Raw genomic sequence first — 23,087 nt, 5'->3', positions numbered from 1 at the left:
ACCCCAAAATATGGCAACTTGATATACTAAATATTTTAAGCCAAAGGAAATTGAGAAAACCAAGGCAGGAAGGTCACTCTCTCACCTTTCTTCTCTGAAGCAAGCCACAAAGAATTCCCTGGCCTACTTAGCCAGAAAGCAGGTCATAAGACCTTCATTCCAGAAGGGTCCTGTCCTTTACCTACAGGCCAAGAAAAAGCTAAACAAACAGGACTTGCTAATGTCTCCTTGGTTTATTACCATTAGGTCATACCCATTTTGTCCATTCATACCTTTCATAACTATCCACTTCTCCATCAAACCTAAGCATGAAAATACACAAGCTTACTTGTTTCTTTGACTCTTCATTTCTAAAGGTTTCCATTTCACATAAAACTAATATTAAATAAATGTGCGTGCTTTTCTTATATTAATATTAAATAAATGTGCGTGCTTTTCTTATATTAATCTGTCCTTTGTTATAAGTGCCTCAGATATGAACTTAACAATGGGTGAGGAAAAGAAATCTTTCCTCTTCTACAAGGCTAAACAGATCAGCAGAGATTTTAGCATTCTTTTTCTCTGAAAACATAACCAAACTCTACAACTCTACTCAAGACATTTGTCAAATTTTCAAGCTGAACATTTCTAAATGGCAGGACTGAACCTCTAACAATTTTTCAGGCTGAGGAGACAAATCTCCATCCAGGTTTTAGTTGAAAACAATAGAAGGATGTGTCACAGGAACATTAGTGATATAAAGTAGAATACACCTTACAAAAACTGAAACTGAGCAAAAATCAGATCAATCCCTTATTAGATTGACATGATCACTTCCCTACCCCCTTCCCACATCCCATTAACTTCATAGATGAAAGTGAAGACCATCTATGGTACAAGACGAAATCATTTAGGCTTTGTATGGTCCTTTAGTTAACAATATTGAACATGCATTAAAAATTATGAGACATAGAAAGTGGCAACTCATGTGACAGATAGTCAAGACATAGAAGCATCCTCACAGGTCATCCAGATAATGAAATCAGTGAACTAATACTTTAAAATATATGCATTAAATTTTCTATGTAAAAGAGACAATGACGAACAAATAAAGACTGGATGATTTTATCTTAAAATTGAATTGTATATAGTTAAGTGAGCATTCTGAAACTGAAAAATATAATATCTGAAACTAATAACTCAATAGATAGGCTTAATAGCAGATTAGATATGAGAGAGTTTAGTTAGTTAAACAAGAGCTAGGTCAATAGAAAACACCTAAACTGAAGTATAGGGAGAAATATAAAATGGGTAAAAAATGACAGTATAAGAGATATGTAGGACATGTTCATAGGTCAAACATATGAATAATTAATGTCTGAAGAGTAGAGATAAGACAGAAACAATATATAAAAAGATTATAGCCAATGATTTTTGAAATTGATGAAAGATATAAACCTACCTATTAAGAAGCTCAGTAAACTTCAACCAAGATAAATACAAATAAATCTACAGCTAGACACATCATAATATTTTGAAAGCTAAAGATGAATAAGACCTGAGAGTATTCATCACTAGCAGGTCTGAGCTAATATAGTTGTTAAAGGGAATACTTCTGATAGAAGGAAAATGACCTCAGACTGAAATAGTAGGCATATAGAAAGAATAACTGTACAACACAATTCAGAATTTGACCTAAGTACATACGTTTACTAGTTTCCTACTATTGCTGTAACAAATTGGCACAGATTTAGTGACTTAAAACAAATTTATCCTCTTATAGTTCTGAAGGTCAGAGGTCTGAATTGAGTCTCGCTGGGCTAAATTCAAGGTGTTCTTTCTGAAGGTTGTAAAGAAAATGTATTAGGGTTCCTCAGAGAAATGGAACTACATGGGGGCACACACACACACACACACACACACACACACACACACACACACAGAATTGGCTTATGCAATTATAGAGGCTATGAAATTCCAAGACCTTCAGTTGGCAAACACTGGAGACCTGGGAGAGCCAATGCGTAATTCCAGTTTGAATTCAAAGGTCTGTGAACCATGTGAACTAGTGGTGTAACTTCCAGCTCAGAAGCTGGCAGGCTTGTGACTGAAGAAGAGCCAATGTTTCAGTCCAAGTCTGAGGGTCAGGAAAGAATGACACCCAGGCTTAAAGCAGTCAGGCAGGATTTCTTCTTATTCAGCCTTTTTGTTCTATTCAAGTCTTCAATTGATTGGGTGATGCCCACACACATTGGTGAGGGCAATATTCGTTATTCAACCTACCGATTCAGATGCTAATCTCTGGAAACGTTATCACAGACATATCCAGAAATAATGTTTTAGCAGGCATCTGGGCATCCTTTCACTGAGATGGGGTGACACATAAAATTAACCATCACAAATCTACCTCTTGTCAACTTGGCACCCATACTTTTCTCCTTAAATCATACCTAATATCCAATAAAATATAATGACGTCATAATTCTGCCTTCTATCATAATATGATATCGTAATTCTATCATAAGGATCGAGTTATCCTACAGATAACTAAAAATGCGCAAACTCCTTCCCTAGAAAAGGAGGTAAAGTACTTGAGCAATGTTTACTCCTCTTTGATATTTGATATGGTTTGAATCTGTGTCCCTGCCCAAATCTCATATCAAACTGTAGTCGGCATTGTTGGAGGTGGGGTCTTGTGGGTTGTGATTTGATCATGATGGCAGATTTTCCCCAGGTGTTGTTCTAGTGATAGTAAATGACTTCTTGGGAGATGTGATCATTTAACAGTGTGTGGCACCTCCTCTGCCACCTGCTCCTGTCATGTAAGACATATGCTCCCTCTTTGCTTTCCACCATGAAAAAAATCTCTCTGAGTTCTCCCCAGAAGATGCCACCATCCTTTCTCTACAGGCTGCAGAACTGTGATCCATTAAACCTCTTTTCTTATAAGTTACCCAGTCTCAGGCATTTCTTTATGTCAATGTGAGAATGGACTAATATGGAAAATTGGTACTGGTAGTGGGACATTGCTATAAAGATATCTGAAAATGTGAAATAGACTTTGAAACTGGCTGATGAGTAGAGGTTTTAAGAGTTTGGATGGATTAGAAGAAGACAAGAAGATGAAGGAAGGTTTGAAACTTCCTAGAGACTTTTTGAATGATTGTGACCAAAATGCTGATAGTAATATGGACAGAGATGGCTAGGCTGAGGAGATCTGAGGTGGAAATGAGGAACTTACTGTGGACTGAAGCAAAGATCACTTTTGTTATGCCTTAGCAAAAAGCTTGGTTGAATTCTGCCCTTGCCCTAGGGATCTGTGAAACTTTGAACTTGAGAGAAATGATTTGGGGTATCTGGCAGAAGAAATTTCTAAGCAGCAAAGTATTCAAGATGTCACCAGGCTGCTTTTAACAATCTATGCTCATATATGTAAGCAAACAAATGACCTGAAACTTGAACTTATATTTAAAATGGAAGCAGAGCATAAAAGTTTGAAGAATTTGCAGCCTGACCATGTGGTAGAAAAGAAAAGCCCATTTTCAGGGGAAGAATTCAAGCAGGCTGCAGAAACATTTATAACTAAAAGGAAGCCAAGTGCTGGTAGCTAAGACAAGGGGGAAAAGGCCTTGAAGATCTCAGGGAACATTATGGCAGCCCCTCCCATCACAGGCCTAGAGGCCTAGGAAAACAGAATGGTTTTGTTGGTGAGGTCCAGGGTCCTGCTGCCCTGTGTAGCCTTGGGTCACTGCTTCCTGCATCCCAACCATACCAGCTCCAGCCATTGCTCAAAGGGGCTCACATATAGCTCTCGCCACTGTTTCAGAGGGTGTAAGCAGTAAGCCTTGGCAACTTCCACATGGTGTTAAGCCTGTGGGCATGCAGAGTGCAAAAGTTGAGGCTTGGGAACCCCTGCACTGATTTCAGAATATGTATGAAAAAGCCTGGATGTCCAGGCAGAAGCCTGCTTCAGGGGCAGTACCCTCATGGAAAACCTCTCCTAGAGGAGTGCAGAGGGGATATGTGGGATTGGAGCCCCCGCACAGAGTCCCCACTAGAACACTGCCTACTGGAGCTGTGAGAATAGAGTCCCCATCCTCCAGACCCCAGAATGGTAGAGCCACTGGCAGTTTGCACTAAATGCCTGAAAAAGCTGCAAGCTTTCGATGCTAGCCCTTGAGAGCAACTGTATAGGCAAACCCTGTAAAGGCACAGAGGTGGAGCTTTCCAAGGTCTTGAGAGCCTACCCCTTGTACCAGTGTGTCCTGCATGTGAGACATGGAGTCAAAGGAGATCGTTTTGAAGCTTTAAGATTTAATGACTGTCCTGCTGGGTTTTGGACATGCATGGGGCCGTGTAGCCTCTTTTTTTGGCCAATTTCTCCCTTTTGGAATGGGAAAACTCAATGCTTACACCCCCATTGTATCTTGGGAGTAACTAACTTGTTTTTATTTTACAGGCCTATAGGTGGAAGAAACTAGCCTTGTATCAGATTAGGTTTTGGACTGTGGACCTTGGAGGTAATATGGAAATGAGTTAAGACTTTAGGGGACTGTTGGGAAGGCATGATTGTATTTTAAAATGTGAGAACATAAAACTTAGGAGGGGCCCAGGAAGGAATGATATGGTTTGAATCTTCGTCCTCACTCAAATCTCATGTCAAATTGTAATCCTCAGTGATGAAGATGGGGCCTGGTAGGTGGAGATTGGATCATGGGATGGATTTCTCTCTTGGTGCTGTTCTAGTGGTAGTCAGTGAGTTCTTGTGAGAGCTTGTCATTTTAAAGTGTGTGGCACCTCTCCCCACCTTGGTCTTGCCCCTGCTGCCACTTTGTCTTCTGTCATGAGTGAAAGCTCTCTGAGGCCTCCCCAGTAGACGCTGACATGTTTCCTGTACAGTCTGCAGAATTGTGAGCAAATTAAACCTCTTTTTTCTTTCCATTTCACCCAAAGTAGAATAAACCTCTTTTATTATAAATTACCCAGTCTCAGGCATTTCTTTATGGCAATGCAAGAACAGACTAATACAATATTCTATTACTTAAATACTATGATGTAAAATTAACAATACCTAAATACTATAATACAAAGTCAATATCTTATGTTATGTGATAAGGGAATAAGAGAGGAAACAAAACAAAGATTATATATATATGTCAGAACACACTCATATACACAAATGCACACATGTACACACATGTATATAACATATTCATGTATGCAAACACATTCATAATAAAATTAAAAATTTAAAACTCATTAAACTCTAGTCCTTGTGTCTGTAACTGTTATTTATATCTAGTTAGAGCTAGTATTTATAACTCCCTTCGTTTACTAGTCATTCTGTATTTCCTCTGTTTTCAGCAGGCAACTCAGCTGGTCATGGTTCTTTGCCTTGTAGTGTAACCTAAAACTTCATTCCAGAAGTGTCTGGGCAATTAGTAGTCTTGCCTGGATTGGGTTGTTGTAGTTTTCTGTTGACCTTAATCACAGGGCAAGTGCTATGGTTTGACTGTGTCCCCCAAAATTCATGTGTTGGAAACATAATCCCCAATGCAACCATATTAAGAGGTAAGATCTTAAAGAAGTGATTAGGTCGTTAGGGCTCTGCCTTCATGAATGGATCAATGCCATTATCATGGGAGTGGGCTTGTTATAAAAGTAAATTCACCCTTCTCTTGCTGTCTTGCTCTTGTACACTCTCTTGTCATATGAAACCCTCCTTCATATTATGACAGAGCAGGAAGAACTTCACCTTCTGTGGTTCTTTCATCTTAGACTTCCCAGTCTCCAAAACCATAAGAAATAAACTTTTCTACATAAATTACCCCATCTGTGGGATTGTGTATAAAAGCACAAAATGTACTGAGACAACATGGTAATACTAAAAGACACTCTAAGAGATCTCCTGTGTTCCAGACATACTCTTCCTTACCTCCATGATGGAGTAGCCACTCAATTTCTCCTTTGTAGTCAGGATCAGTCATCCTAGCCAGCACAATAACTCCCTTCTTTGCTTGCTGATTCAGAGATGAGAAAAACCCAAAGAAGCTGGGGAGTTTTCTTAACTTCTGGTTCAATGGAATTATTGTTGTATCTCCTGGTGGGAGCATTCCTTCCTTTGAAACTAAACCATTAGCCCAGGAGAATATAAGGTCATGGGACCAGAAGCAAAAATTTTGCTTGTGGGTTACTAGGGGTAATAGCAAGTGGTACCACTCATTTCCACCACTTGATTCCTTTACTTATGAATTCTGGTATGTGAGAAAAAGCATCATATATTGATTGCTGATTCAGAGCACATACAGCCTTCTGGAGAACCTGCAAGGTATTGCCACCTGCTTTTCCATTTTCCCACTTTTGCTTTCCATGTAAACTACATGATGTGAAAATATCCTGAGTTCATATATTCCTCATTAAAGGAAATATGGGTTTTCTCTCAGTATTGGGATTACGGGGCAATTTTAGTTTTTTCGTTATTTATTACTATGTTTTGAACATCTTATAATAAACATATATTACTATTAGAAAATATCATACATTTTGCAAAAAGAATAAAAAGTATATGCCAGGCCAAGTGCAGTGGCTCATGCCTGTAACCCCAGCACTTTGGGAGGCTGAGGAGGGTGGATCATGAGGTTAGGAGTTCAAGACCAGCCTGGCCAAGATGGTGAAACCCCATTGCTACTAAAACTGCAAAAAATTAGCTGGGTGTGGTGGCAGGCACCTATAATCCCAGCTACTCAGGAGGCTGTGGCAGAGAATTGCTTGAACCCAGGAGATGGAGGTTGCAGTGAGGCAAGATCCTGCCATGGCACTCCAGCCTGGGTGACAGAGTGAGACTCTGTCTCAAAAAAAAAAAAAAAAGCAAAAAAAAAGTACATGCCCTTACTTCATGCAAAAATTTATATTTAAGTAACTAAATATTACAGGGAGAGATTCTGACACATTTCTAAATGTTTCTACCATACATTTGCAAAACAAAATATGAGCTTACTCTTATCAAGAAAATTCTCAGTAAAATGCAAAGAAAACTTATTTTTTTCTTCTTTTTTTCCTCTTGATATAAATGTCCTTCTATACAGAAAAGGTTATCCCAACAAAGTCAAAATAATTTATTAATATCAAACATTTTATCTGAGTGTAGAATGAATGCCAGTGTTCAATAATATTTAAGTACATACACTAATTTATACTAATACATTCACTAACTTAATGCATACACTAATTTATACACTAAATTATTCTTTCCTTTGCTCCAACAACAGGCTCATTCTAGGTACTTTGTTTTCACGCAGTTATACCAAGTATACTGTCCTTTCTCTTTTGAATATCCCCTGGTCTTAAGTAGCACAAAGTTAGAGATAGCTGGTTACATGCATGTTTGTGTCGTCTTTCCCCAATATCAGGCTTTTATTGATGCCCTTTCTTCTTTCTTTCCCCTCCCTTCCTCCCTCCCTTCCTTCCTTCCTTTTTCTTTCTTTCCTTCTTTCTTTTTTCGAGATGGACTCTCACTCTTTTGCCCAGGCTGGAGTACAGTGTTGTGAGTTTGTCTCACTGCAACCTTTGCTTCCTGGGTTCAAGTGATTCTCCTGCCTCAGCCTCCTCAATAGCTGGAATTAAAGGTGCTGAACACCATGCCCAGCTATTTTTTTTGTATTTTTCGTAGAGACTGAGTTTCACTATGTCGACCAGGCTGGTCTTGAACTCCTGACCTCAGGTGACCCACCCTCCTCAGTCTTCCAAATCGCTGAGAAAAAAGGTGTGAGCCACCACTCCTGGTCTATTGATGCTATTTTAATCACAAAATTCACAAGCTACTTGAATTTCCCAAGGAGGCAATTCTCCTCAGTACTTACTTTCCACTTGTTAGAGCACACAGGTTCAAGCCACTTCACAAATCAATTAATATTGCAAATCATGCATAATTGTATACTTAATCAATATATAAGTGTTGTAGATTAAACATTCCGTGACAAACAAAGTAACATTTAACATTGAGGAAGAAGATACAGGAGAAAGGGTTAACAGGGAGAACAGAGAAGACAAAAGGAGTCCTGGTCTTGGCCTGGTGGTCTGGTCCATAGGTCAAGATAACAGGAAGGGGAAGAACAGGAAGAGCCTTCAATGCAGCACATGCCAAGTTCCTATCATGAGTGACTGAAAGCTAGTGTCCGTGAAGATGGCTGTTTTGAGCTGCAGAAGGCCTGCTCTTTTACAGTCCAAGTCCTATGGAGAGAACTGATGGAGTAAGTGTGTGCTTGTTTGTGTCCTTATCTGGTTGGATGAAGTCTTTATTGCTTTTATCTGCTTATTAAGCAAAACCTTTTTATCTTTGTTGGAAAAGTGCTCTATGAAATATAAAATGGAGTCTTTTTCTAGGATTGAGTTAATTGTGTTGGGTGGTGTTTTATGTACCTCCCTCCTCATATTTCTATTTTCATTATTTTCTACAAAGTGTATCTCTATATGTCACCTATCTCTGAAACTCTAATGCAAGTACTATCTGCTTCTTAACACTGTCTTAATCCTAACTATATTTCATTGGGGTAAATTTAAAGTCTAGGGTACTTATGACATATTAATATTATAGAAGTCAAGGAAAACTTGCCAATTACTCCCAGAAGGTCTGCTGAAAATTAATAGGAAAAAAAGGATTACAAATGTATTTAACTTGTACACACAGGAGCCTTCAGAATGAAGACCCTAATCCACAATGTAGTGCAGAATCTTATATATCATCTTGAAGTTACAGAAATAACGAGATCTTGGATCCTGGCAAAACAGGTTATGGAAAGTGGGAGAAGAGGAATTCTGTTGAAGAGCAACCAATGTTTACTGAGGAGAATGAATGGACAGGGAACAGAAATAACCTGGCATATAGTTCTCTTTGGGTTTTGAATGCGTCTAAGAGACAGACATTATCTTGTGAAGGGATCTGTTCAGGTGTGGTTACATTCTTGATCTTTTTTCCTAGAATAGATAATGAGATAACAGGCAGGGGAGTAAAAAAATCAATTGTTCTCCTTGGTGGGTCAAATAAGGATGAAGGAACTTGAGAGAACAACTTTATCCTGTGCTTTGGGAGAGAAGATGGTGAGGGGAGGTAACAGGAACCTTGAGGGTTCTTCAGCATGTCAAAACACCATATTATGGAATATCACTAGAAAGTAGCCCCCAGTAGTATGCTATTTTAGCATGGTTTGAACACAGAACTGTGTTTGAGCAGTTTTAACATAGAACATACTTTGAGTATGGTTTGAACATGGAACTGTGTTCTTATTCATCACTTATTATTAGGTGGAAAACAAAACAGGAAGAGTGGCAACAAATGCAACTCACTTTAGTTCCACAGCTTCTTTTGAGTTTTTATTATTTCTTAGATTTAGGCCAGCTCTTTATTGGCTGATTTTGTCTTAAAATAATGAAGGATATAAAAATATTTCACCCCCAAATGTATTTTTTAAATATATTTTGAGATGGCTGTTCAGAAAGCCAACAAACAGAAGTATTGTATTATTCTGTTTTCATACTGCTATAAAGAACTTCCCAAGACTGAATAATTTATAAAGGAAAGAGGTTTAATTGACTCACAGTTACACATGCCTGGAGAGGCCTCAGAAAACTTACAATTATGGTGGAAGGTAAAGGGGAAGCAAGGTACCCTCTTCACAAGGCAGCAGGAAGGAGAATGAATGCAGGAGGAACTACCAAATACTTATGAAACCATCAGCTCTCATGAGAACTCACTCACAAACAGCATGGAGGAAACTGTCCCTATGATTCAATTACCCTCACCTGCTCTCTCCCTTGACATGTAGGGATTATGAGGTTATGGGGATTACAATTCAAGATGAGATTTTGGGTGGGGACCCAGCCAAACTATATGAAGTAGCCCTGCAAAGTTTAGGGAGATTTCTATCTGTAGAGAATCTACCCTGATGCAGCCAGAGTTTCTCTGAGGCTTTTCCTTGTCCAGATCTAGGAAAGATTAACTGAGAGTCTGACACCTTTAAAAATCTGAAAGAAACACTTACCACCTATTCTCTCTGAGGGCTGCTACCTGTGAGGTTTCATCTACATAGCAAGATCACCTTTGCTAGCCTGGTCTGCTCTTTTCTTGTTCCCATGACGTGTTTTGCCACAATAACATGATTTACTACCAACATAACCTATTTTGCCAGAATCCAAGCCCTCATTCTTTGTGTAACCTCAAGATAGTATATCAGTTTCTGAACCTCATTGGCGGATTAAAGTAATCACTCCATGGATCTATCCTGTGTGCCTGTTAATAAATATGCCTTGTCTTCAATTAACATGACTTTTATGAATTGAGTTTTCAGCAAAACTTCAGAGGGTGACGGGGAAGTTTTTCCTTGGCCCCTACAATATTAATGCTTGTTTTTTTGTGTGATTTGTACACCTAAGGTGCTGCTTCTAAAAACATTTTTCCGTTGAGCAAGTCATGCATTAGTACTTCATTTATTTTTGTAGAGAACAACTACCTACAAGTAAGTGAATGCTTATTATAGTGATAAACAGGATAAAAACACTATTATTTGCTTATTTTTATGAGCATACTGAGAAACTGAGAAAAACATATTATTGGATTGGGATTCAGAGCTAATACTAAAGAAGTAAAAAAAAAAATAAGACAAAATTCCAGAAGCCTGTAAAATCCTGGATAAGACCTAGGTATTCATTTTTCCATGTAATGGTAAACATGTGGATTCTTAAATGATATTGGATATCATAAATTCAAGAAAACATATCAAAATTAAAATCCATCTTCATGAAAACTAATTATTCCATTTATATATTTATTTTATTTTTTTTTATTCCATTTATTTTATAAATATTTACTAAGTGTCTTCCCTGTGCCAAGCTCTCTTCTAAGTGTAACTGGGAGAGGGAGCGGGGCCTCCCGAAGACGTTCCCAGATCCGAGGTCCTTGGTCTCTCTTACCCCAAAGAATGGGGAAAGGGACCCCAGAGGCTGGTCAGCTTACTGTTCAAATGAATATTGTGGACCCAAAGAGTTTTGCAGAGAGCAATTTATGGGGGGAGGGGGAGAGAGGGGGAGAGAGGAGAGAGAGAGAGAGAGAGAGAGAGAGAGAGAGAGACAGAGACAGAGAGAGAGAGAGAGAGAGACAGAGACAGAGAGAGAGAGAGAGAGGCAGAGCTCCCACACTGTTGTGGGAGGGGAATCCGCAGAAGGATATTAGTATAGGTGAGGAGCCCCGGAGTTTTAACCCTGGAGTTATTCCCTCCTCATTCATGTTTTCGTCCAATGAGAGGAGTTCTTTCAAACTTCCTCTGGAGTGATTGATCTTTGACTCTGATGCCGGATTGCCTGCTTGGTCCGCAACAGAGCCCCCTCCACCCAGAGCTTTCCAGGGGCTTTTTGGACAAAAAAAACCCCACCTGGTTTCCTTTACCTAGCCTGCTCCTAGGAAGCCCAGACAAAGAACTCTATGTTCCTGATGGGGGCGTGGATGGAGTCCTGGCGCTGGTAAACTCCTGCCTTTGAAACCACGCCCCTTGCAGACCCGAGAAGAGAAGTTTTTTTCCTTAACACAGTCCATCATAAGCACTGCAGATATAGCAGTAAAACAGAGAAAATGTTTCCTTGCCCTCAAGTAGCTTACATTCTAGTGGAGTAGGGTATGGAGACTTGTTGGCTACATATTCAGCTGTATTTTCCCTTATCTCCCTACAGAGGAATTAGACAATAAAACAAACTGGTAAATAATATACTTTTTATTCTACTGAGTGGTAAGTGCTATGGAAAAAAGAAAGTGAGGAAGAAAGATAGTGTTATGGGTGGTGAATCCGTATAGGTCTGCAGCAACCTCAATTCTTGTCTTCTCAGAAGAAAGAATTCAACTGAAGAGGCTTAAGGCAGAAGAAGAGACCAAGGCAAGTTTTAAAGTTGGAGTAAAAGTTTTTTGAAAAGCTTTAGAGCAGGAACAAAAGGAAGTAAAGTACACTTGGAAGAGTGCCAGGTGAACGTCTTGAAAGACAAGTGCCCGTTTGACTTTTGACTTGCGGTTTTATATGTTGGCCTACTTCTGGGGTCTTGTATCCCTTCTCTCCTGATTCTTCCCTTGGGTTGGGCTGTCTGCATGAACAGTGACTGTTAGCACTTGGGAGGGGAGAATGTGCAGAGTGTTAATTGGAGTTGTATGCATGCTCACTTGAGGCATTATTCCCTTACCAGTGGAATGTCCTTGGAAGGTCATATACCAGTTAAACTTTGCCATTTTGCTTCTTAATGCACATGCTTGAGCCCACTTGCCCAACTTACCCGGAAGATAAGGTCTTATCGGGAAGCTGCTAATCACCAGTTTCAGGTGTTTCTAACTATTGGGAGACTGCCTTTCCCTGGTGCAGACTGTGACCAATTATTATTTTAGAGAAACAGTGTGAAAACTGCCTGACCATCACCTGATGGTTGCCTGACATTCCTGGTTTGTGTGTGGGAGGAAGCCCTCTCCTGCCCTGCTCATGCCTGACTAGTAACCTACCCTAGCAATAGGAATTGTAGAGCTTGGTTTTACGAGAGAGGTAATGCATAGGTTGCAATTTTAAAAATATCTGGCAAAGAGTTTTCTTAGTTTATTTTATCAGATAGGCAGAAATAAAAATGAATTCTTGCTTGAAAATTTATCTTTGTTATCCATGATGCTTAATAATTCAAATTCATTTTACAGATTATTTAAGGAAGTTAATCAGAGCACAGCCTTTTTTTTCACAAAGAATGATAGAATACTTAGAAAAACAATAGGGGCAATTTGAAGACACGTTATAAGTGTTTTTTTCCCCTGAAAGTGACTTCTCCCAGTGAATTCTAAAAAAATATGAAGAAAAGCATTTATCTTTGGGGAAAGAACTTTAAAGCAAATAGTTTACTTTTAGAACTAAACTCTGACATTTTTTTCCTTGTTCAAATTCTTTCCTAAGGGGCCCGGGGAGTCATGCCTTACAAACCATGAAATGTTATTAAACAGGTCTTTTTTGAACCAGCTTAATGTGGCTTATTTTCCAAACTGACTCTGGTATGGAATCGCATGGCAGCAGATCCTCTTTCTTTTTTTTTTTTATTGATATATGATATTGTATACATTTTGGGGGTAGATATTTGATACTTGTATACAATGTGTAATGATCAAATCAAGGTAATTGGATTATTCATCATCTCAAACATTTATCTGTTCTTTGTGTTGGGAATATTACAAATTTTCTCTTCTGGTTATTATAAAGCATACAATAAACTACTGTTAACTATAATTTCCCTACTATACTACTGAATACTATAATTTATTCCTTCCATCTAACTGTACTTTTGTAGTCCTTAACTGACTTACCTCTATCTCCCTTCTTCCCGTCCAGCCTCTGGTAACCACCATTCTGTTTTCTGCCTCCAGGAGATCCCCTTTTTTATCTCTCACAATAGTGATTTTATATCTTCAATATTTAGCTATTTCAATATTTTAAAGTTTCTTAAATTATATGCACAAGTAAAACTTACTTCTGCCATTAACTCTAGTAGGGCCTGAGTATTCTTTTTAGGGTTACTGTCTTCATCATTATCTTCATCACTGGTATCATCGTCACCATCATCCTCTGCTGATTCTGACAGCTTATCATCAATATCCTGAGGGTAATATTCATTATTTTTCTACTGCTTTACAATGACTGCATCTTTGCTCACATCCCCTGTGCTTTCTTTTAAGCAAGAAGTTGACTGTAGGTTAGACTGTAGATTTGTTAAGACATCTTTACTTTCAGTACTCCTTGAAAATACTCTATTTTCAGTATTCTTTAAAGAGACTTTATTTTCAATATTTTTGGAAAGGACTTCTTTCTTTTCTGAGAATGTCTTAGCTACATTTAGAGAGATCTGCATTGGTGAGGTATTAAGTTTGGTTGTCAATCTTGGTCTGCATCCAAAAAGGCATTTATCTGACATTGCTTCATTTGATTCAATCATCACTTTTTCCTTTGGATCAAACAGTAGCAATCTGCCATTCTGTTTGTTCTTTTCTGTCCACTGGCGGCCCTCTTTAGCCGACCATCCTAAGGGCAGACACCAAGAATCAGCCCGCTAGCTGCTCCCACTGGGCTCTGGGCTCCTGCCGTGTAGCCTTGGAGACTGCATGGGGCAGGATTCCCTTATCTTAACTTAAACATTCCTTTCTACTGACTCCAAATTTTTAGATAAAGCTTAACTCTTTCAACCAATTTCCAACTAAAGAATTCCTAAACCCACCTATGACTTGAAAGCTCCTAATGTTTACAAAAATAAATATTTATTTAGAACAAAAAAGAAATTATAATAAATTACAAATATTGAAAAGCTGACACCAAAAGTCATGAAATCTAGAGCAGATGTATATCTATATTAGTCTCTATGTATATTTCTATTAACACATAGACACAGTTCTATAATAGATTTGTGCTGCACATTTTTGGCTCTGTATTTTTGATAACCTCTTCATATGTCAATAATTTTTAATATATTTTGCTACAGAACATATAGAATAATAGTTTGTTCTTTATTTTAATTGATAAAAAGTGTATTCATCAAAGATTAGAATATACCCTTTAATCCTCACAACTCATATATATTTTGCAGTTTTATGTTTTACATTTAGGTCTACGATCCATTTTAAGTTAAGTTTTGTATAAGAATTGAGATTTCAGTCTAGATTTACTTTTTCCCTATGTATTTCCAATGGCTCTAGCACAATTTATTAAAAAAATTCTTCATCCATTAAATGTTTTTGTGGTTTTAAATTTATTTTACTTAGTTCTTGACTTTATTTTATCAAAATATTTTTATCTTATGTAATTACTAATTACTGATGAGAACTTTATCCATATAGTACATTACTAGCTCTGCATACATTTTTATATTCAATCTCGTGCCCCAGTAAGTCATTTTAACATAAGGACATCATCTTTCATCAGTTTATTGAAAATTTTCTGCTATTATCTTTTTTAAAAAAAATTCTATCTCATTCTGTGTATTTGTTCCTTCTGAAATTTTTTAGCTATATCTTGGAGCCAGTCAATCTATACTCCATGTCTGGTGTCTTTTCTTACCTAATTCCCATTTGTTTACTCCTCTCCACTATCTTAGGAGAATTGATCAATTGGCCAATCACTAATAGTCTTTTCATTCAGTCTAGTCTATGGTTTACCTGCACTGTTTTTTCAGTGACTATATTTTCTTTTTCTTTCTTTCTTTTTTTTTTTTTTTGAGACAGAGTTTCGCTGTTGTTACCCAGGCTGGAGTGCAATGGCGTGATCTCGGCTCACCGCAACATCCACCTCCTGGGTTCAGGCAATTCTCCTGCCTCAGCCTCCTGAGTAGCTGGGACTACAGGCACACACCACCATGCCCAGCTAATTTTTTGTATTTTTAGTAGAGACAGGGTTTCACCATGTTGACCAGGATGGTCTCGATCTCTTGACCTCGTGATTCACCCGCCTTCCTTGGCCTCCCAAAGTGCTGGGATTACAGGCTTGAGCCACTGCGCCCGGCCCAGTGACTATATTTTCTATTCCGAAGATTCTCCTTGGTTCTTTTACATGTCTGACTATTTTTGCTTCATATTCTGTTTGTATGTTTATAAATCTTACTTCTAAATCTTCTAAAAAAATAAACACACACATTCTATAGTTGCTTTGTATTGCTCTATTATTGGTAGATCCTTGTGTAATTTCTCCTCATTATTGATTTTGTATCTGTCTCTCAGTTATTCGTGGTGTATATGTTTTATAATTTTTGCCTTTGAATGTATCATTAGAAATTTTCCTCTTCTGTAGACATTTTTGAAATGCTTCTCTGGTTATTTTTGACTTGCTATGACAGAATTCAATAATTTTTGTTAGTCTGTCATCTCATGGTTTCCATCCTACTCCTATCACACAAAATTTGGAAATTATACAGTAGATAATTGGCATTTCAATCTCTTAAGGAAGACTTTTTTTATCTGCCTGTGGCTTGTGGTGAGCAGTTCAGTTTTGCCTGTGACCATAGACAAGTGACTTTCAGTGTCGTGTCAGTAAGAGAGCACTTTTACTTAGCAACACGAGGTGAGTCCATTTCTATCTTCATTTGGTGACTGGAGATTATTTCCTCAGACAGGGATTAAAACCCCAGTTTCTAATTCCTATATTTCATCCTAATCTCTTGGTGGTTTGCCTATTTTTAATTTCTGCTTCTCTCTCTTCATTCTTGAAATTCAGATGCCCCACTCTTAGGATTGCCTTGTATAAAACTGACTTTTAAAAGTCTATTTCCCATAACCATTTTGCTACCATAAGAAAGCATTATGACCATACATAGTAATTACAGGTAGATAAGAACTAACATATACAGGGTTACATTATGAACACAGGGCCTTCTGTGAAGGTATGTGTTGAGGAATACCCAAAAAGGCAGGTGTCTAAACTTACATTATGGCTCAGCAAAGGCTTTTCATCTCACTCAGACTAAAAGCCAACATCATTTCAGATTTTACATGACTGGGTCTTCTGTTACCTCTCTGACTTTATCTCTTCTTAGCTTCCTTCTGGCCCACTGTGTACCAGTCATACCATCTTTTTTGCTACACCCAAACACCTCAGATGCATTCCTATTTTCTGGTCCTTGCTTTTGTTTTTTCTTCTGCTTGTAATGGTGCTCTCCCAGGATATCCCCATGGATCATTCCTCACCTCCATCAAGTCTTTGCTCAAATATTGCTTTCTCAGCGAGACTTTCACTGACCTTACATAGAATTTCACCCTATTTAAAATTGTACCCCTTCACCACAACCCTCTATAGTCCTCTTAAATTTTGTCATAGTACTCACACTTAGCATAGAACACATTGTATAACTTAGTTAAAAATATATCCCCTTGCAATTTTATTGCTTGAAATATCAGGGAGTAGTTTCTAAGGGGAAATTGGTAGTCAGAGAGAGAGAGAGAGAGTTTCTAGGGCAGTTCACACCTGAAAAGTTCCCCACAAGTCCTGTGGACCCTTCAGGGCACTTAGGCTCTTCAGCAGCAGCCCTGTGAATCTTAGTGGACTCAAGGGTAATGGGCTAAGCTGTGTCAAGAACACTGCTTAAATTCAGTGTCATTGTTGTATATGGAGTTAAATCAATTATGTAAACTCTGTCCAGTGTGAAGCTATGTCACCTCATAAAATGCGTAGCTGCAATGTTTGTGAAAACTTGATCATTAGCATGCACCAGAGTGTTTCAGGCCTGTTATAGAATGGATCTGATTATGTAACAATAGCAATATGTTTGCAATATTAAGTACGAATTGTTACTTTTTTCGATTAACTTTCCTAAAGCCTCATGTGGAAGATGTTTGGACAACTACAGAGGTTATTATAATAAATTTTTACTTGCCAGCGAAAGTCTTAAAGTAGTTTGAAGGTAATTCAGACAAACTCTTCAAGGAATTCTAATCTTTCTGTGGATACAAGAAGTAGCTATTAATCACATGTAATATGATTTAATAATTCTATTTTGAATTGTCAACTTTGCATAAGAAAATAATTTATTAGCGATATAAAGAATGAGTAAAATATAATCATTTGTGTTCAAAATTTTTGACTGTATAGTCCTAGATTTATATATTTTTTTGCTTATTTCATTTCTATAACAGTATTTTAAAGTGGGTGATATTTATCATGCTTATCGAAAAAGGTATCAATACATTTCTTATAACCGGTGTAATTGTTTTTTAAAATAATACAAAATATTTTCAAATGTATAGCATATAACATTTTGCTGTGGTTTTTTCCCAATGGTATTGAAATTTGATTGACATGAATATATTTGGAATATAGTGTATTTACAAAATGTGCTATTTAGTAATTTTAATTTCTGTAGTTTATTTCTTGTGGTCTCTGTCTGTGGCAGCTTTAATAAAAACAAGTGTAGAACTTCTTGTGCACAGTTATATCTCACATTTTACATATATTTTTCCTCCCCAATTCTTTTTAAAGGAATGTGTTAAGCCATCCTTACATTGCTATAAAGGAATACCTGAGACTGAGTACTTTATAAAGAAAAGGGGTTTGATTGGCTCAGAGTTCTGCAGGCTATAGAGGAAGCATGATGCTGGCATCTGCTTGGTTTCTGGGAAGGCTTCAGGAAACTTACCATTACGGTGGAAGACAAAGGGGGAGCAGGCATGACACATGGCCAGAGCAGTGAATAGAGAGAGAGAGATAAAAAGAGAGAGGTGCTACACACTTTTAAACAACCAGATCTCATGATAACTCTCTCACTATCATGAGAACAGCACCAAGAGGGATAGTGCTAAACCATTCGTGAGAGCCTGCCCCCATGATTCTATTACCTTCCACCAGGCTCTGCCTCTGACATTATTGGGGATTACAATTCAACAGGAGATTTGGGCGGCAACTCAATTCCAAGCCATATCAAGAAATATAAGGATTTGTGCAATTCTGGATAAATACTAGAAAGTAGGGAACATTGCAAATAGTAACCTCGAATTTCTCAAAGTTATATGCAATATGAGACCAAGTATAGGGGCACTGTTATCACCTTGATATCCAAAATATGCAAAGGAAAAATCCTCAAAGGAGGTAATTCCAGGGACTAGTAAAAAACACTTGGAGAGAATTGGTTGGGAAGGATAAATAGAAAACTCAATCAGTATCAGCATACTAAGGAGTTGGCCACATCCTTCACTCTAACACTTAAAATCTTTCAGAAGACCCTTAAATAATACTGCTTAGAGATCAAGAGTTTTTGGAAGTTGGCCATGTAGAAGTTAATCTGTCTCTTAGAAAGAGATGGGATTTATAAACTGTCACTGGTACTCCTAGAGCATAATATCAGAAGTCTCTGACCATTAGATCCCAATAGATGACTTACACATGCTGTGATCCAAGAGCAGGAAATGGATGCGTGTATTAATCAGCAAAATTCTTAAATATCTTGTTGCCCAGAACTCATGTATGTATGCAACTTTTTCATAGTTCTATTATGGAATAGGAAAAAATATCTGCCTTTCAGTGCGTTAAAAAGAGATGAAATGTAAAATGCAAAAATTGAATTGCCTTATTTTACATTAATCCTGCCTCAGGAAAGGTTAAAAAAGTCAAGATTAGAAGACTTTATTCCTTCAAAGCAATTAGCAGCTTATGTCTATGAAGTCTTTCTCTTTATCAGTTCCTTCAATTTGGAGGAGATAGAAAACTATTACAACTTCTGGGAAAGAAAACGAAAGCAACCTCACTAACAGAGATATGAAAAGCATTGAAAGGAATATCTAATCATTAGGTAAAAAATAAAAGGAGGTGTATAAAAACTCTTTGATGGCTCTGATTCTTTGTGTGTTGAAATTTTTATCTGATTCATTTTATTTATTTTTTTTTATTTATTTTTTTTTTAAATGGAGTTTCTCTTTTGTTACCCAGACTGGAGTGCAATGGCGCAATCTCGGCTCACCGCAACCTCCGCCTCCTGGGTTCAGGCAATTCTCCTGCCTCAGCCTCCCGAGTAGCAGGGATTACAGGCACGCGCCACCATGCCCAGCTAATTTTTTGCATTTTTAATAGAGACGGGGTTTTCACGATGTTGACCAGGATGGTCTCTATCTTTTGACCTCGTGATCCACCTGCCTTGGCCTCCTAAAGTGCTGGGATTACAGGCGTGAGCCACTGTGCCCGGCCTGATTCATTTTATAAATAGTCAATGAACTAAGTGGAGTCTAACATAGAATAGGGGGGCATTTCAGATTTTGGGAAGATACTCAGCTATGGGAATGCGTAATAACTAAAGTAAGACCCTTACATACAGTAGATTTTTAATGAAAACAAATATGCCAATTAAATAGGAGGTCCAATGCCATAGCTATCACACAAAGCTGAATGGATTTTCCGCTGCACAACTCCAGGAGATGCCATTCACTTACAGTGCCAGAGTCACACAACTTGGTGGCCCTGGGTGATGTTCCAGATAACCTAGGGCTATCCCAGAAAACATAGTAAAAAGAAACCATTGAAAGTACTAGAGACTGTGTTGTGTGAATCCTTAGGCTGACAGGTCCCTTCTAAATCTAGTAAAATTCAATTACAAGATACATATTTTGATATAATGTGATATATGCGTCCCAGAAATGTAAATCTCACACACTATACAATCTTTCACTAAAAATGAAAAAGGCTTATCGGAAACTAACATAGGCACAGATGATTCAAAATTGCTGCAACTTTGTAACCAGTACATTAACAAAAATAAGGACAATTTTAACCAACATAGTAGCAGAGTTAAAGAGGACAAGAGGACACTGCATCCATAAAAAGGAAGCAATCTGAAATCAGAAATAATGACATTCAGATAAAATATATAAATTTTTAAATACCCTCAATAACATCTTGGATATTTCAGAATGTAAAATCAGTAAATCAAAGTCTAAGAAATTATGCCAGCACTCATAAAAAATTGGAAGGATAAATGCATATTATGAATAAAATGATGAGACATGAAAAAGTAATACAGACCGGCTGGAGGATCCAAGATGGCCAATCGCTACCATCTCAGGATTGCAGCTCTCAGTTAAAGCGCAGAGAACTAGAGGACGCCACACTTTCAGACAAATTCAGGTCGCTCATGGAGCAGAAGATCTCCACTGGAGGAGTCACATGGTCGCCAGCATGAATCTTGTGGCCAGTGCAGTGGTTTCCCCGGCACCTTGGCGCGGCAACTCTCGGAGCAGAGCAAACAGGGCGGGTTCCCCTTCTGACCGAGGTCTGGAGGACCCACACAGACCCCCAGCACGACTCCTGAGGCCGGCACAGCGGCTGTGATGGCACCTCAGCGCGGCAGCCCTCTGCACAGACTAAACGGGACCGGTTCCCCTTCTGAGCAAGGTTTGGAGCCCCGGGAAGGCAGAGTCGCCTATTTCGGACACAAGAAGGAAGCCAGACAGGAGAATCCTGGGCAGAAAATCACCATCAGTCTTAACGCCGCATTCTGGCCCTGGGAACTACCAAGTTGGACGACCACTCAAGAGACCAAATCCGAAAGTTGGTAATTTCAAAGACGACAGGAGGATAAATTTACAATGATGGGAAGAAACCAGCGTAAAAAGGCTGAGAATACTCAAAATCAGAACGCCTCTCCCTCTAAAGATGATCACAGTTCCACATCAACAATGGAACAAGGCTTGATGGAGAACGAGTGCATCCCAATAACAGAATCACTCTTCAGGGAATGGATAATAAGAAACCTCTGTGAGTTAAAAGAACATGTTGTAGCCCAACGTAAAGAAACTAAGAACTTTGAAAAAAGGTTTGACGAAATCCTATTGAGAATAGACAAATTAGAGAGGAATATAAGTGAATTAATGGAACTGAAGAATACAATACAGGAACTCCGAGAAGTATGCACAGGTTTAAACACTCGAATTGTTCAAGCAGAAGAAAGGATATCAGAGGTCAAGGTTCAACTTAATGAAATAAAATAAGAAGACAAGATTAGAGAACAAACGATAAAAAGGAGTGAGCAAAGTCTACAAGAAATGTGGGACTATGTGAAAAGACCAAATTTATGTTTGATAGGTGTACCTGAATGCGACGGAGAGACTGAATCCAAGCTGGAAAATACCCTCCAGGATATTATTCAGGAAAATTTTCCTAAACTAGCAAAGCAGGTCAATATTCAACCCCAGGTAATACAGAGAACACCACAAAGATATTCCTCAAGAAGAGCAACCCCAAGGCACATAATCGTTAGATTCACCAGGGTTGAAACGAAGGAGAAAATACTAAGGGCAGCTAGAGACAAAGGTCAGGTTACCCACAAAGGCAAGCCTATCAGACTTACAGCAGATCTCTCAGCAGAAACTCTACAAGCCAGAAGAGAGTGGGGGCCAATATTCAACATCCTGAAAGAACAGAACCTTCAGCCCAGAATTTCATATCCAGCCAAACTAAGCTTCACAACTGAAGAAAAAATAAAATCTTTTACGAACAAGCAAGTACTCAGAGATTTTATTACCACCAGGCCTGCTTTACAAGAGCTTCTGAAAGAAGCATTACACACAGAAAGAAACAACCAGTATTAGCCTTTCTAAAAACATACCAAAAAGTAAAGAGCACCAATATAAAGGAGAATTTACATCAACGAATGGATAAAATAGCCAGTTAACATCAAATGGCAGTAACCCTAAATTGAAATCTACTAAATCCCCCAATCAAAAAACACAGCCAAAACCCAACGGCATGTTACATCCAGACCTGTTTCACATGCAAGGATACACAAAGACTCAAAACAAAGGGATGGAGAAAGATTTACCAACCAAATGGAGTGCAAAAATAAATTAATAAATAAATAAAAAGCAGGAGTTGCAATTCTCATATCGGATAAAATAGATTTTAAAGCAACAAAGATATAGTGGTAAAAGGATCAATGCAACAACAAGAGCTAACGATCCTAACACCCAGATACATAGAGACTTAGATTCAATGAGACAGAAAATTAATAAGGATATTAAGGACTCGAACTCAGATTTGGAATAAGTAACTTAATAAATATTTATAGAGCTCTCCACTTCAAATACACAAAATATGCATTCTTGTCAATACCACATCACACCTACTCATAGGTTTAAATGAAACATAGATTGGCCATTATTAATACCCATTTTTTTTTTCAGAATAAAGCAATATTTCCGTTCACCCTCCCTCTTTCTCTTCTTCTTTCTTCCTCTCCTTTACTCATTTTTTTCTTTCCTTCTCTCAAAATCTTCCCATGACATTTTATGTAAATATCTAGTAAAGCATTTATGTTATTATACTGGAGGTGTTTTTTTACTGAATATTAAAATGCCCAAATTAATTAAATTAAAAATAAATAAATAAATAAAATAAAAAATAAAACAAAATAAAATAATAATAATAATAATAAAAAGAAATCAACTTGTAAACCTCTAGATCCAGGTCGGCAATGTCTCTCTCATTGCTTGATTTCCTTCCTTCCCTTCCCTCCCTCCCCCCTTCCTCCCTTCCTTCCTTCCTTCATCCCTTCCTTCCTCCCTCCCTTCCTCCTTCCCTCCCTTCCTGCCT

The 23,087-nt window shown here is 38.0% G+C and overlaps 1 pseudogene; it reads right to left on the bottom strand.

The window, feature by feature from the left end:
- LOC103790344 (glutamate-rich protein 2-like) overlaps positions 1 to 16,698 on the bottom strand; it is a 29,380-nt pseudogene extending 12,682 nt beyond the window's left edge.
- Positions 16,699 to 23,087: the final 6,389 nt, after the last annotated feature.

Source organism: Callithrix jacchus, chromosome X (genome assembly GCF_049354715.1).
Source record: "Callithrix jacchus isolate 240 chromosome X, calJac240_pri, whole genome shotgun sequence".
NCBI classification, from domain to species: Eukaryota; Metazoa; Chordata; class Mammalia; order Primates; family Cebidae; genus Callithrix; species Callithrix jacchus.
Note: the sequence above shows the minus strand (reverse complement) of the source record. Positions and strands in the feature narration are given on the sequence as shown.